This window comes from Martes martes, assembly GCF_963455335.1.
Source record: "Martes martes genome assembly, chromosome: 3".
Lineage (NCBI taxonomy): Eukaryota > Metazoa > Chordata > Mammalia > Carnivora > Mustelidae > Martes > Martes martes.
The window spans coordinates 107,566,026-107,582,729 of NC_137890.1; the positions used below are offsets into that span (position 1 = coordinate 107,566,026).

The 16,704-nt window shown below is 37.2% G+C and overlaps 1 protein-coding gene across 1 annotated transcript in view; it reads right to left on the reverse strand.

Annotated features, from left to right (window-relative positions):
• Positions 1–16,704, reverse strand: part of LRP1B (LDL receptor related protein 1B) — a gene marked incomplete at both ends in the record, with an annotated part of 1,929,835 nt that overhangs the window by 783,724 nt on the left and 1,129,407 nt on the right. The window lies entirely within an intron of this gene.

A 16,704-nucleotide genomic window follows, 5' to 3' on the forward strand; every position in this document is an offset into this window, starting at 1 on the left:
GCTCTGGCATAATGGAAAAATAATAGCTGTTTATTCTTTTTCCTTTATATTTATTAATAGTCTGTGGCTGATTTTTATCTTGTTATTCGGTTTTCAAAAATTGTATTACATTTGAAATCTACTCCAACATGAACACTTCCATCTTCAATAGCCCTCTTATTTTTATAACTTTTCCTTTTAACATCTAACTTGGCTCTTCTTATTTGCAATACTATGTGGATTGAAATTTTGCTTCTGACACTTGGGTTAGCAACTCGGTCATTTTGATCTTTAATTTCTCCACTCATTAAGTGAAGTTGATCACAGCACCTACACCACAGGGTGATAACAAGGGGTAACTTAGCTACTGTATGGAAAGCACTTAGCATACTGCTAACAATACTGTTAATTCTCAAAATATGTTAGCTTTTAATAATCTATCAGGATTAAAAAAATTCTAGGTATGCTCTGGCTCTTTTATTTATGAGTGTTACTTGATAGAAATATTCCTCATATTTTTCTCTCTGAAAATGATTTTATAAGAAAATTTCCTTGCATTTTGACCAGTGGCCAACTTTACCTAGAAATAGTATATGTAGAGTCAGTAAGAGTGAAATGGACTTGAATTCCAAAATCGGGAGGATTCTGTCCCTAATTATATTGTTGGTATTTTCTTTGGAAAAAGAAATGCTTGAATGGCATAAAGGAGTGACTAGCATCACTAGTTCTGAAATTACAAGGCCTAGCCTCTGCCACTCACCATATCTCTGAGTGAATTACTTAACCTTTCTTTCTTCAGTTTCCTAATCTTTAAAATGGGTGTAATGATAGTGATTAACTCACAGGATTATTTTAGGATTAAATGAATGAATATATGTATAATGCTTAAAATAATGGTTGGCATATGGTAAATGTTACATAAATATTATTAGTATTATTACCACTAATATCATTACCATTATACTTTTCCCTTTTGCGACCTATATAGTCTATTAAGATAGCAATGAAACAATTAGCTTAGTGGTTCTTTTAAAATATTTATTTAGGGGGGAGGAGTCAAGATGGCGGAGAAGTAGCAGGCTGAGATGACATCGGGTAGCAGGAGATCAGCTAGATAGCTTATCTAACCATTGTGAACACGTATAAATCCAACGGGAAATCGAAGAGAAGAAGAGCAACAATCCCAGAAACAGAAAATCGATCACTTTCTGAAAGGTAGGACCTGCGGAGAAGTGAATCCAAAGCGACGGGAAGATAGACCCCGGGGGGAGGGGCCGGCACCCGGCAAGCGGCGGAGCGACGGAGCACAAAATCGGGACTTTTAAAAGTCGGCTCCACTGGGAGACATCGCTCCAGAGGCTAAACTGGGGGGAAACCCAGGCGGGGTCAGCATAACCCCAGGACCCGCGGGGTCACAGAAGGACTGGGGGTGTCTGAGTGCCGCAGAGCTCACAGGTATTAGAGCGGGGAAGCCGGCTACAGCGACAGAGCCGAGGAGTGAGCTCTAAGCCCGGGGTTACCTTGTGCCGGTCGCAGGCTGGGTGGGCTCGGAGCGCGGCCGGAGGCCACGGAGACAAAAGCGACCCGGCGCTTTTCTCCAGCTCCAACAATTGACTGCTTTCCTCGAGGCGCGACCGCAAGCCAGGGAGGCAGGGCTATTGGGCGCTTTGCTCTGAGAGCGCACTGAGGAGCGGAACCCCAAGCTCTCGGCTCCTCTGGGCCGAGAGATTGGGAGGCCGCCATCTTCATTCCCGTCCTCCGGAACTCTACGGAAAGCGCTCAGGGAACAAAAGCTCCCGAAAGCGAACCCGAGCGGATTACTTAGCCTGGCCCCTGGCAAGGGCGATGCAATTCCGCCTGCGGCAAAGACACTTGAGAATCACTACAACAGGCCCCTCCCCCAGAAGATCAACAAGAAACCATCCAAAACCAACTTCAGTCACCAAGAACAGCGGAATTCCACAGCAGGAGAAAGCAAATCCTACCTGGACAAAATGACAAGGCGGAAAAACTCACCTCAAAAAAAAGAACAAGAGGCCGTACCGAAGGCTGGAGACCTAATCAATACAGACATAGGTAGCATGACAGATCTAGAGTTCAGAATGACAATTCTCAAGGTTCTAGCTGGGCTCGAAAAAGGCATAGAAGATATTAGAGAAACCCTCTCCGGAGAGATAAAAGCCCTTTCTGGAGAAATAAAAGAACTAAAATCTAACCAAGTTGAAATCAAAAAAGCTATTCATGAGGTGCAATCAAAAATGGAAGCTCTCACTGCCAGGATAAATGAGGCAGAAGAAAGAATTAGTGACATAGAAGACCAAATGACAGAGAATAAAGAAGCTGAGCAAAAGAGAGACAAACAACTACTGGAACACGAGGAGAGGATTCGAGAGATAAGTGACACCATAAGACGACACAACATTAGAATAATTGGGATTCCAGAAGAAGAAGAAAGAGAGAGGGGAGCGGAAGGTATATTGGAGACAATTATTGGAGAGAATTTCCCTAATATGGCAAAGGGAACAAACATCAAAATCCAGGAGATGCTAAGAACGCCCCTCAAAATCAATAAAAATAGGTCCACACCTCGTCACCTGATAGTAAAATTTACAAGTCTTAGCGACAAAGAGAAAATCCTGAAAGCAGCCCGGGAAAAGAAGTCTGTAACATACAAGGGTAAAAACATTAGATTGGCAGCGGACCTATCCACAGAGACCTGGCAGGCCAGAAAGAACTGGCATGATATATTCAGAGCACTAAACGAGAAAAACATGCAGCCAAGAATACTATATCCGGCTAGGCTATCATTGAAAATAGAAGGAGAGATAAAGAGCTTCCAGGACAAACAAAAGCTGAAAGAATTTGCAAACACCAAACCAGCTCTACAGGAAATATTGAAAGGGGTCCTCTAAGCAAAGAGAGACCCTAAAAGTAGTAGATCAGAAAGAAACAGAAACAATATACAGTAACAATCATCTTACAGGCAATACAATGGCACTAAATTCATATCTCTCAATAGTTACCCTGAATGTTAATGGGCTAAATGCCCCAATCAAAAGACACAGGGTATCAGAATGGATAAAAAAACAAAACCCATCCATATGCTGCCTACAAGAAACTCATTTTAGACCCGAAGACACCTCCAGATTTAAAGTGAGGGGGTGGAAAACAATGTATCATGCTAATGGACATCAGAAGAAAGCTGGGGTGGCAATCCTTATATCAGATCAATTAGATTTTAAGCCAAAGACTATAATAAGAGATGAGGAAGGACACTATATCATACTCAAAGGGTCTGTCCAACAAGAAGATCTAACAATCTTAAATATCTATGCCCCTAACATGGGAGCAGCCAACTATATAAACCAATTAATAACAAAATCAAAGAAATACATCGACAGTAATACAATAATAGCAGGGGACTTTAACACTCCCCTCACTGAAATGGACAGATCATCTAAGCAAAAGATCAACAAGGAAATAAAGGCCTTAAATGACACACTGGACCAGATGGACATCACAGATATATTCAGAACATTCCATCCCAAAGCAACAGAATATACATTCTTCTCTAGTGCACATGGAACATTCTCCAGAATAGACCACATCCTGGGTCATAAATCAGGTCTCAATCGGTACCAAAAGATCGAGATCATTCCCTGAATATTTTCAGACCACAATGCTCTGAAGCTCGAACTCAATCACAAGAGGAAATTTGGAAAGAACGCAAATACATGGAGACTAAACAGCATCCTTCTAAAAAATGAATGGGTCAACCAGGAAATTAAAGAAGAATTGAAAAAATTCATGGAAACAAATGATAATGAAAACACAACAGTTCAAAATCTGTGGGACACAACAAAGGCAGTCCTGAGAGGAAAATATATAGCAGTGCAAGCCTTTCTCAAGAAACAAGAAAGGTCTCAAATACACAACCTAACCCTACACCTAAAGGAGCTGGAGAGAGAACAACAAAGAAAGCCTAAACCCAGCAGGAGAAGAGAAATCATAAAGATCAGAGCAGAAATCAATGAAATAGAAACTAAAAAAACAATAGAACAAATCAACAAAACTAGGAGCTGGTTCTTTGAAAGAATTAATAAGATTGATAAGCCCCTGGCCAGACTTATCAAAAAGAAAAGAGAAAGGACGCAAATAAATAAAATCATGAATGAAAGAGGAGAGATCACAACCAACACCAAAGAAATACAAACAATTATAAGAACATACTACGAGCAACTCTATGGCAACAAATTTGACAACCTGGAAGAAATGGATACATTTCTAGAGATGTATAAACTACCACAACTGAACCAGGAAGAAATAGATAACCTGAACAGACCCATAACCAGTAAGGAGATTGAAACAGTCATCAAAAATCTCCAAACAAACAAAAGTCCAGGACCAGACGGCTTCCCAGGGGAATTCTACCAAACATTTAAAGAAGAATTAATTCCTATTCTCCTGAAACTGTTCCAAAAAATAGAAATGGAAGGAAAACTTCCAAACTCATTCTATGAGGCCAGCATCACCTTGATCCCAAAACCAGAAAAGGATCCCACCAAAAAAGAGAATTACAGACCAATATCCTTGATGAACACAGATGCGAAAATTCTCACCAAAATACTGGCCAATAGGATCCAACAGTACATTAAAAGGATTATTCACCACGACCAAGTGGGATGTATTCCAGGGCTGCAAGGTTGGTTCAACATCCGCAAATCCATCAATGTGATACAATACATTAATAAAAGAAAGAGTAAGAACCATATGATACTCTCAATAGATGCTGAAAAAGCGTTTGACAAAGTGCAGCATCCCTTCCTGATTAAAACTCTTCAAAGTGTAGGGATAGAAGGCACATACCTCAACATTATCAAAGCCATCTATGAAAAACCCACCGCAAATATCATTCTCAATGGAGAAAAACTGAAAGCTTTTCCACTAAGGTCAGGAACACGGCAGGGATGTCCGTTATCACCACTGCTGTTCAATGTAGTACTAGAAGTCCTAGCCTCAGCAATCAGACAACAAAAAGAAATTAAAGGCATCCAAATCGGCAAAGAAGAAGTCAAACTATCACTCTTTGCAGATGATATGATACTATATGTGGAAAACCCAAAAGGCTCCACTCCAAAACTGCTAGAACTTATACAGGAATTCAGTAAAGTGTCAGGATATAAAGTCAATGCACAGAAATCAGTCGCATTTCTTTACACTAACAACAAGACAGAAGAAAGAGAAATTGAGGAGTCAGTCCCATTTACAATCGTACCCAAAACCATAAGATACCTAGGAATAAATCTAACCAAAGAGGCAAAGAATCTATACTCAGAAAACTATAAAGTACTCATGAAAGAAATTGAGGAAGACACAAAGAAATGGAAAAATATTCCATGCTCATGGATTGGAAGAACAAATATTGTGAAAATGTCTATTTTACCTAAAGCAATCTACACATTTAATGCAATCCCTATCAAAATCCCATCCATTTTTTTTAAAGAAATAGAACAAATAATCCTAAAATTTATATGGAACCAGAAAAGACCTCGAATAGCCAAAGGAATATTGAAAAAGAAAGCCAAAGTCGGTGGTATCACAATTCCAGACTTCAAGCTCTATTACAAAGCTGTCATCATCAAGACAGTATGGTACTGGCACAAAAACAGACATATAGACCAATGGAACAGAATAGAGAGCCCAGAAATAGACCCTCAACTCTATGGTCAACTAATCTTCGACAAAGCAGGAAAGAATATCCAATGGAAAAAAGACAGCCTCTTCAACAAATGGTGCTGGGAAAATTGGACAGCCACATGCAGAAAAATGAAATTGGACTATTTCCTTACACCACACACGAAAATAGACTCAAAGTGGATGAAGGACCTCAATGTGCGAAAGGAATCTATCAAAATCCTTGAGGACAATGCAGGCAGCAACCTCTTTGATCTCCACCGCAGCAACTTCTTCCTAGGAACATCGCCAAAGGCAACAGAAGCAAGGGCAAAAATGAACTATTGGGATTTCATCAAGATCAAAAGCTTTTGCACAGCAAAGGAAACAGTTAACAAAACCAAAAGACAACTGACAGAATGGGAGAAGATATTTGCAAATGACATATCAGATAAAGGGCTCGTATCCAAAATCTATAAAGAGCTTATCAAACTCAATACCCAAAGAACAAATAATCCAGTCAAGAAATGGGCAGAGGACATGAACAGACATTTCTGCAAAGAAGACATCCAGATGGCCAACAGACACATGAAAAAATGCTCCACATCACTCGGCATCAGGGAAATACAAATCAAAACCACAATGAGATACCACCTCACACCAGTCAGAATGGCTAAAATTAACAAGTCAAGAAATGACAGATGCTGGCGAGGATGCGGAGAGAGGGGAACCCTCCTACACTGTTGGTGGGAATGCAAGCTGGTGCAACCACTCTGGAAAACAGTGTGGAGGTTCCTCAAAAAACTGAAAATAGAGCTACCCTATGACCCAGCAATTGCACTCCTGGGTATATATCCTAAAGATACAAACGTGGTGCTCCGAAGGGGCACGTGCACCCGAATGTTTATAGCAGCAATGTCCACAATAGCCAAACTGTGGAAAGCGCCTAGATGTCCATCAACAGATGAATGGATAAAGAAGATGTGGTATATATACACAATGGAATACTATGCAGCCATCAAAAGAAATGAAATCTTGCCATTTGTGATGACGTGGATGGAACTAGAGTGTATTATGCTTAGTGAAATAAGTCAATCGGAGAAATATAACTATCATATGATCTCTTTGATATGAGGAAGTGGAGATGCAAGGTGGGGGGGTTTGGGGGGAGGTAGGAAAAGAAAAAATGAAAAGATGGGATTGGGAGGGAGACAAACCATAAAAGACTCAATCTCAAGAAACAGACTGAGGGTTGCGGGGGGGAAGGGGGATGGGAGAGGGTGGTGGGGAAATGGACATTGGGGAGGGTATGTGCTATGATGAGTGCTGTGAAATGTGTAAACCAGACGATTCACAGACCTGTACCCCTGGGGATAAAAATACATTATATGTTTATTAAAATAAAAAAAATTAAAAAAATAAAAAATAAATAAAAAATAAATAAATAAAATATTTATTTATTTGAGAGAGAGAAAGAGAGCACACATGGGGGGTGGGCAGAGAGCAAAGAAGATGGAGAATCTCAAGTAGACTCCTGCTTAAGACTGAGCCCCAAGTGGAGGCTAATCTCACAACCCTGAGATTATGACCTGAGCCAAAATCAAGACTCAGACACTTAACTGACTGAGCCACCCAGACACCCCCAGCCTAGTATTTTTTAGCTCTATGTGTGTGTGCATGTGTCTGTGTGTTTTGTTTATTTGTTTTCCACTGTGGGAAGAATAAGCTTGAATACAATTCAAAAATAAAGAAACTCATAAAACAGCCTATGTGCAAATTGGGAATCTTTCTAGGCTATCTTTAACAAGGTATGGAGGGATTTCTTCTCTGGTAGGACAAAGACTGAACAATTAGTGAATCCCTTTTCAACAGCTATACATTGATAAGAAAAGTATTTTGACTTTGTACCATATGGTACCTGCCTTTAAAGAGCCTATGATTGATGGAACACTAAGACATAGAACATTGGTGTTATGCACATTTTATTTTTTTTTTTAATTGAAGAAAGTTTGGTTGGAGCCTGTGTGCGGTAGACTATTAGGGACTCTATGACCAAATCCTTCAGCCAGGTGATCAGGACATATGAAAATTGACTCACTCAAATTTCAAACAAACACAGATAATTACAGAGATATGGATTACCAGCTTGAGAAACACATGATTTCAAATATAGGAAAGGTATTTGATAAAGTTGGTAAAACTTGCTAGAGTAGAATGCTTTGATATCTTTGAGTAGAGTTCAAGTATTTTACATTCCAAAATCAACATTCACTACTATATTAGTAGTAGTAGTATATAACTAATAGGAGACAAAGATTATAAATGTGCTTTTTTAAATCTGGCAAAATTGCCCTTAAGTTTAACATATTATACTCATTTTCATTTATCAGTAGGGAAGGACTCTTAACATGTTTGTACTCCTTCAAAACAAAAGAAAGAAAAGAGAAAGAAAAAAATTGCAGTAGATAATGTTTTCTTGTAATTTTTTTTAAAGATTTTATATATTTATTTGACAGAGAGGGAGAGATCACAAGTAGGCAGAGAGACATGCAGAGAGAGAGGAGGAAGCAAGCTCCCCACTGAGCGGGGAGCCCAATGCAGGGCTTGATCCCAGGACCCTGAGATCATGACCTGAGCCAAAGGCAGAGGCTTAACCCACTGAGCCACCCAGGCACCCTTCTTGTAATTTTTTAATTAGTATATTTACATGTTCTATTCTAAGTCAGAATTGAGACATTTATCTATATACTTCAGATTAAAAACAGACTTTTATTTTAATTTTTTTTCAGTGTTCAAAAAAAACAAACAAACAAACAAACAAAAAAACCAAACAGACTTTTTAATACACTCTGTGAAAGTTTAACATTAACATATTGTTTTGGATCAAATTATCAAACTTTTCATTGTTTTTCCTTTGTAAATTCTATTCTGGTATTTTAAGAATAACTTTTATAAATGGGCATAATAAATGAGTAGTATGCTAAAATACACACACACATATCATCAAAAGCTAGATTTTTCACTTAAGTGAAAAATTCTTGAAGATAGCAATTTGTTATAAGTGATATCTACCAATTGGGAAAGAAGGGTGAATAAGAGATAATAGAATTTATGTAAATTAAAGAGAATAATTATGTGGATTTAAAATAAATAAGTAATTAGAAAAGCTATTTAAATTAATTTAATATCTAGGACCAGATAAAATAAGCATTTTAAGAAGAGTAGAGAGGGGCACCTGGGTGGCTCAGTGGGTTAAGGCCTCTGCCTTCGGCTCAGGTCATGATCCCAGGGTCCTGGGATCGAGCCCCGCCTTGGGATCTCTGCTCAGCGGGGAGCCTGCTTCCTCCTCTCTCTCTGCCTATCTCTCTGCCTACTTGTGATCTCTGTCTGTCAAATAAATAAATAAAATCTTAAAAAAAAAAAAAGAGTAGAGAAAAACATACTTTTAAAACACCATTACAGGTCTGATTTGTATCATTATACATTTTATGAAACAGAAGATTAAAGTTTTAAATATTTAAAATAAAATCATTTACTTTTAAAAATGGGTCCAACGTTTTTTGTTTTTTGTTTTTTTGTTTTTTAAGGCAAAGGATATGAGTAGTGGCTTTAGTTTTATTAAGGTGCATAGACTGGATCTCCAGAGTAATCCATAAGCCTTGATCCTTTACAAGAGAATCTGATTAACACAATGAGGAATTAATTGGAAATTATACATGACAATTGGCATTATAAAAACACAAGGCCTATATTTTCCCATGTATCCTTAAGGATTTTCTATCCCTAACGTGAACATTATTTTCTTTGGAGTTAGAATGAAGTATTACAAGAGAGTTTCCAGGAGTGCAGAGGATGATCACATGCCTTCAATAGCCGGATGAGCAGTATGCCATGTGGACATGCTTGGGGCCCAAGATGCTTTACCTTGCTGCAAAGTCAGCACTTGGACAATTCGGAGTCAGGACTTGGACAATTCTCCTGCCTCATATTTGTGTAGTTCAATTAATCCAAATCCTCTTTGTGTATTTCAGTGTGGCCTGAGGCATCACAGCTTATATGTGTCTGACAGGAGTGAATGAAGTTGATTTAATTAACAGTGTGGCAGTTAAGTTTGCCTGCTGAATTTCCTATCTCCTGAGGTTATAGGAATCTTTGGCCAGAGTGAAGTCTTCTGTATTATCTGTCCCCCATGGCCAACTGAGACTGATATTCTCATCCTCATTTCATTCCAGGTCCTTTCTCAGATCAATTAATAGGTCCAAGAGGGTAAATACACTAGCTATTCTCAACAAGAACAAAATACTTTGCTGTTGTATTCAAAGAGATGTGTAACATGCAGATAGGATTTTATTTTCAGATGAATGGAATATATTAAAACATAGTAGCTTCCTTTTATCATCAAAATCATATTATCAGTTTCAATTTGGGATGAGGGTGATACAGATTGTCTATCACATTCACATATTTCTTCTTTGATGCAGTGATGAGCACAGGTAAGAATAAAGTCAGTATCACAGTAAGCATTATAGTTACCAATAAAGTAATCTAAATTCATAACGAAATGGAAGGTTTCAAGAATTAAGAATTGAGTTTTTATCCTACTTTCAAGCTAACAACTTAGCCCATTAATGTTTCATGGATGATAGTGGAAGACACAAGACTTTTAGGTCAAATATAAAGGACTTTATGATTCATGGCATAGCAAGCAGGATGGTCATCAGCAGAATGATAGCATGGGACTTTGCAAAGTCCCATGGGGATGACTGGGTCAGGATGTCATAGATGTATTCACAATCAGTGAGTTGTATTACAAAAAATAATTATGAAGTTAGGAAACCCAAATCTTTTTATAAAGGGCAATAAACAAGGCTGTCCTTTACGACTGTAAGTGTAAACTATCTCTTCTCCCAAGGCTCTTTTCTATACAAACATCCTTGAAGGAATATTTCATACTAAAAGGCAATAATTGCCTCACTCTAAGACATGCAGAAATGTGAGTGATTCATATAGTTCATAGAGTGAACTACTCCCAAGAAAAGTCATACAAGTCATAAGTTGGTAGTCTTTAATAAATGTAGGCAGATGAGCAAACAAATTAGTGTGCAAATGTGACTACAAGTAATAATCATTTTTGAGTTCCAGGCTATTGCTCTTATAAAGATTATTTATTGATTTATACTACCACATCTTAAAGCATTTTGTTCAGCTAACCATGTGAGATAGTTAATTCTATGAGTTAATTTGGCTAGGCCAAGGTTTACAGAGACCTGGTTAAACATAAGTCTGGATATTGATATGAAAATATTTTTTAGGTGATATTAACATTTGAATCCATACACTTAGAGTAAACCAGATTGCCCTCCATAATGTCAGTTAGTCCCAACCAGTCAGATGAAAACTTTAAGATAAAAGAGACTAAAGTCGCCTGAGGAAGAGGGAATTGAGTTTCTAAGCTATCTTCAGACTTGAGGCACAAAATCAACTTTTCTGGGTCTACAACATGTCAGACTACCCTATAGATTTTTAACTTACCATCTTCCACAATTATTATTCAAGCCAATTCTTTCAAATCTCTCTCTCTCTCTCTTTCTCTCTCTCTTTCTCTCATGGGGAAAATAAGACAGCTACATGCTAAATAATTAAACTGAAGCATTTTCTTATATCTTACAAAAAAATAAATTCAAGATGGCTTGAAGACCTAAACGTGAGACTGGAAACCATAAAACTCCTTAGAGAAAACAAAGTCAATAATTTCTTTGACACCAACCTTAGCAATATTTTTCTAGATTTGTTTCCTCAGGCAAAAGAATCAAAAGCAAAACTAAACTACCGGGACTACCCCAAAATATAAAAGATTTTACACAGGAAAGAAAACCATCAACAAAACAAAACAGCAACTTAATGAATAAGAGAAGATATTCACAAATGATATATCTGAAAAGGGCTTGTATTCAAAATATGAAAAGAACTTTTACAAATCAACACCAAAGAAACCCCAAATAATTTGATTAAAAAATGGCTGGGGACCTGAATAGGCATTTTTCCCAAGAAGACATATAAATGGCTAGCAGACACATGAAAAGATGCTCAATCTCACTAAGCACCAGAGAAATGCAAATCAAAACCACAATAAAATATCTCCTGATACCTGTCAAAATGTCTGAAATCAAAAAGACAAGAAATAACAAGTGTTGGAGAGAATGTGAAGAAAAGGGAACCCTCAGGTACTGTTGGTGAGAATGCAAACTGGTGCCACCACTACAAAAAAACAATACGGAAGGGCACCTGGGTGGATCTGTTGGCTGAGTGTCTGACTTGATTTCCGTACAGGTCATGATCCCCAGGTAGTGAGAGATTGAGCCCCGCCCTGGGCTCTGCTCTCAAAAGGGAGTCTGCTTGAGATCCTCTCTTTCTCCCTCTGCCTCTCCCCCTGCTCACACTCTCTTTCTCCCTCTCTCAAATAAATAAGTAAATCTTTAAAAAAACAGTATGGAGGTTTCTCAAAAAAATTAAAAATAGAAATACCACATGATGCAGTAATTCTACTCTGGTATCTATCCAAAGAAGACAAAAATACTAATTCAAAAGATATATGCACCCCTTTGTTTATTGCAGCATTATTTATAATAGCAAAGATATGGGAGCAACTCAAGTGTTCATCAATAGATGAATGGATAAAAAAGATGAAATGAGTGCATGCACACACACACACACACACACACACACACACAGATATTAGTCATAGAAAAGAATGTGATCTTACCATTGCAATATGAATGGACATAGAGCATATTATACTAAGTGATATAAGTCAGAAAAACCAGATATCACATGATTTCACTTTTATGTGAAATATAAAAAAACCACAAACAAAAGAACAAAGAAGGAAGCAAACAAAAGCAGAAATAGACCCATAAATACACAGGACAAACTGATGGTTGCCAGAGGGGAGGTGGGTAGGGGATGGGCAAAATGGGTGAGGGGCAGGGAGAGATACAAGCTTCCAGTTATGGAATGAATAAGTTACAGGGATGAAAGTTACAAAATAAGGAATACAGTCAATGACAACGTAATAGAGTTGTATGTTGACAGATGATAGCTCTATTTGTGGTGGACTTAGGGTAATATATAGAGTTGCCCAATCACTATGTTGTACACCTGAAATTAATGTAACACTGTGCGTTAACTACACTCCAATAAAAGAAAATGAAACAAACAAGCAAAGAACTAACCAATTCAGGGCCATACCTCCTCTGTCTGATCTGCCACCCAAGAGGCAATATTCCTCCGCTTTAAAGTCATTCCCAGGCCAGATTCCAGGCAACTATTACCCCTGTCATTTAAAATTCAATGGAATTATTCAACTAGCCAATTCTAAAGTATTTATCCTACCCTGTTTTACCTTTCTTAAGAATGCCAAAAAAGAGTCTTAGTTAATGCTTTCTCTCACTCCTGTCTTTGAACTCCTGACCACCACTCTGTTGTCTTTCCTATGTGACCTTGTCTGTTGTGCTGCACTTTCTGTCTCTCAGACCTGTGAGTATCATCAGCTTTGTTTCTTGAGCCTCTCCTCTATCTCCTATTGTGGCTGCACCTGACTAACCAACTCATGAAAGAATATAAAATATGCATCCTCATTGTGAATGGAGGGAGAGAAAGTAATTTCCATTAATGGCCTTTTACCAACCAATTCTGCCTCCTTACCAAAAGAGAACAGAGCAAAAATTGCTTTAACTTCTGAACACAAAATAATACAGCTATTCTTGAATATTCCTTTTATTCCCATGAAGTAAGTTATAATGTACAAAAATAAAACATTTTGGAACTTATTGCATTAACAATAAATTACTCAATCTCTTTCATAGTAGATGAAAATGCAAGTCCATTAGAAGTTGCTTGAGCAATTTAATTTCATAGAAAGTGACTTTTTTATTAGTTATGTTTTCTAATATGTTTCATAGTTTTGTATTTGGTCATTTAAACATTCAAACAGTTGTACCACTTCAATTGATAATTTTCACAGAACTTAAAAGAAAACACTTTTCTTAGGCATCATGCTTTAGGGAAAGATACTGATCATTAAATTCCAAGTAAAGCCAGAGACCTTAAGTCTTTATTATACTTATAATTATCAAGATAAAAAAAAAAGTGTGACATCCCCTGGAACTTACCTTATCATCCTAACTTAAACCAAAATATACTAGTTTCAGACCCATATTAAGACCCAAAGGAAAAACAGTATAGGCAAAACACATGTGGGACTAATAGGTAAAAGAGAAAAAGGAAGTCCTTAAAATTTCACCTTGCAAAAATCCTTCTATAAATATCTAAGTAAACATGCATGTTAATAACCCTCACTGGCCCACAGGTAGCCTTACAAAACTGAAGCAGTGAGTCAGGGAAAATTGTAATTATAAAACTAGGCAGGAACCTAATTATAAAGTCAGTATTTTAGAGTTAAAAGGAAGCTAAAGAATCATATAGTTCAATATATACATTGTATAAATAATGAGACAAAGCCCCAGAAAAGTAAACTGATTCACAAAGACCCCATTTAGTTAATAGTCAATACAACTACTTTATGTTAAAGTTTGATCCCCAGGATTGTTAAAGGAAAAATTGCAAATCGAAGCAAGAGTCAAAGAAAGTTAATATCAGCAATGATTTGTTAGGGGGAAAAAAAAAGTAAGATGTAAAAGGGGAGCGGAGATAGAGTAAGGTCACTGATGGGAAGGATGCTTTATCAAATTCCCAGTAAAAGTCATTATTCTCAATAAAATGTAGCTTTAATTTTCTTACCAAAATATATATGATGGTTCACAATGTAGAGAATCAACAAATGCATATATCAAGGGAAGTCAAATATTAAAATAAAAGGAAAAACTGAGGTGCTTTTATGGAGTACATAAGACTGAGATGTAAGTATTAAATTCATTATAGAAAAGTTGGTAGAATTTGATTAAGATCTTTAGTTAATAGTATTGCTTGGGAATTACTTTTCTGGGTTTGGTAACTGGTATTGTTACATAAGATGTTATTACCAGGGGAAAGTGTGAGGAATATATAGAAGCTGTACTATATGGCAATTTTCTACCAAATGAAATAAAAGTAGTTCATTAATTACTTTTTAAATTATTTTTATAATGTAACAAGATGAAAAAAATGAGCAGTTTTAGAAATGCAATAGTGTTGATATACAGCAGATGTCAAAAGCCAGATGTAGCATAATCTGAGAAAAAGTAATAGTTAAAATTGATATTAATGCTGTTTTGTGACAATTTTGGTGTAGCAAACTAAATGAATCCTTACAATTCCACAACAAAACCATAAAGGAAATTTGTGCAGAATAATTTACATACATAAGCATATAGTGAGAAACCATTCAAGGTAGGTATGCAACTATGCAAATAATAATAATAATAATAAAGTTGTGTAGGAAAATGAGATGTTGATGTAGAGAGCCCAAGAAAATATGGTAAGATGAAGATGTCTCATGTGTATTCATTAAAAATCATAATTAATTTTTCCATTAAGAATGTTGCCAAAGTTCAAATGAATCATGAGAATATGTACAATTCTACAAGATTCCTAAAGAATCATCAGGGAAGTTGATTATACGACCAATTTTAGTAAATACCTGAATAACTTCAGATAATAGTGATGAAAAAAATAATGATCAATCTTTTAGTTCCTTATTTTTGAACAAAAAAAGAATCATACTTCAATCATTCTTAGTTCTGTTTAATCATTTGGTTACTATTTTAAAAGTAATGACAGTCAAAGTAAAGAACCTATTCAGTGAATGGTTTTTTGAATAGCTACCATACATCCAGGCACTGCTCTAGACCCTAAGGATCTGTCAATGAGTAAAACTAAACCCTCTGACATCTTGAAGCTTACATTCTTGTATCAAGACAACACACTAACAAAATACATATAGAATAAGTACTAACGAGTAGAAGTAACCATAGAAAAGGGATAAAGGAATCCCTTTGGGCCAGAAGAATGTACAGATACATGGTTTTAGATGCCAGGAAGGGCTAATTGAGGAGGTAGTGTATAAGCAGAGACCTCTCATGGGTAAAGGAGAGATGCATGGGCACATCTAGTGAATCAGCGTTCCAAACATAAGAAACCACATGTATAAAAACCCTGCAGTGGGACCACACCCAGATGTTCAAGAGATGACAAGTATTAGAAAGACATCACAGGGATATTATGAGTTATGTAGCAGAAAAACAAATGAACAGTATATTTTTTCTCTGAACTTAAAAGTCCTTATGCGGAAGATTCTTGAGGTGGTTCTGTGTAAAAACCTCAAGAACAACAAAGAAGAATGAGTCTTCAGTATGACTTGTGCTTATTTCCAGTGCCTTATTTGTGAGTATTGGGAGAAGCAGTCGCCAATGGACCTTCAAGGTCCCTGAACTTTCCTGCTGAGGGTGCTGAACTTTAAGGGTTATCTGTCTTCTGATACTGAACAATTTCTAAAGCTAGTCACATAGGTAACTAAATCAAGGAAAACACATGGTGATAATTGTGTAATTGTTTACTCCACAAGGAGGTACTTGCTGTTTGGCACAAAGTTGGTTCTTTGCTCTAAAGGTACTGATATCCAGGCCATGAGATTCTCAGCTGTGACACAATTCCCTGTGTATAAAGCATCTGTGTAGGCCCATGACATCTCCCTGTGAAACCAGGGACAGGGACCAGTGTCGCCAGGCTTACACTCATGCTATTTGCTGTGCCAGGGGTGATAAACAATCTGAAGCCTTATATTCTCCTCTTCTACTTTTGACGTCTATGCAACGGTGCCAGGGTGACTCGCTGCCATCATCCATGACATGGTTTCTCAACACCAGCCCTACTGACATTTGGGACATAATTCTTTTTCACAGGAGACTCTCCTGTGCGTTGCACAATGTTTAGCACACCAGCCTCTCTCTCTCTAGTTGTGACAACCAATAATGATTCCAGAATTTACCTGATGTCCCGTGGAATACAAAATTATCCTGACTCTATAAGATTGAAATTCTACCTTTATTTTTATTT